The sequence below is a fragment of the Octodon degus genome, unplaced genomic scaffold (genome assembly GCF_000260255.1).
Source record: "Octodon degus isolate 3935 unplaced genomic scaffold, OctDeg1.0 scaffold00033, whole genome shotgun sequence".
Lineage (NCBI taxonomy): Eukaryota > Metazoa > Chordata > Mammalia > Rodentia > Octodontidae > Octodon > Octodon degus.
Window position 1 is genome coordinate 3481090 of NW_004524609.1, and position 540 is coordinate 3481629.

The following is a 540-nucleotide window of genomic DNA, read 5'->3' on the forward strand; positions in this document are numbered from 1 at the left end:
AGAGAGAGAGAGAGAGAGAGAGAGAGAGAGAGAGAGAGAGAGAATCAGAAATATTTTAGGAACACTCCAGTTCTCATGGCTTCCTGATGACTAAATGGTAACTGATAGGTTTTTCAGTGCAGAAAAGAGACAGGAAAGATAAAAGAAGCCTTTATTAGCTCCAAAGACATGCAGAGGATCGAGGGCAGTTGGGGCAGGTAGATCCTCTGGCCTGAGACAAAGAAAGCTAAGGACTTTAGTTAGGGGTGGAGTTGGAGGGGGGCATTTAGAAATATCTGAGGAGCTGATTGGGGTTTTTCCTGTGGCATTGGGAAGGGTGAAAGGATACTGCACCCTGGACTGGGTTGGAGAAGAAAGGGAGACGGGAAGATAAGCTGTTGTTTTAAGGGCTTCAGCAGCATTAGATGACACCATAATAATTCAGCGATTCATACTAGGGCCAGAACCTGTCATTAACTAATTTCTTAGTCCGGGAACAGGACTTCAAAGGGTGTCCTATTAGAGGGCTAGGAACCAGAACCCTGTCCCATCTCCACGTCC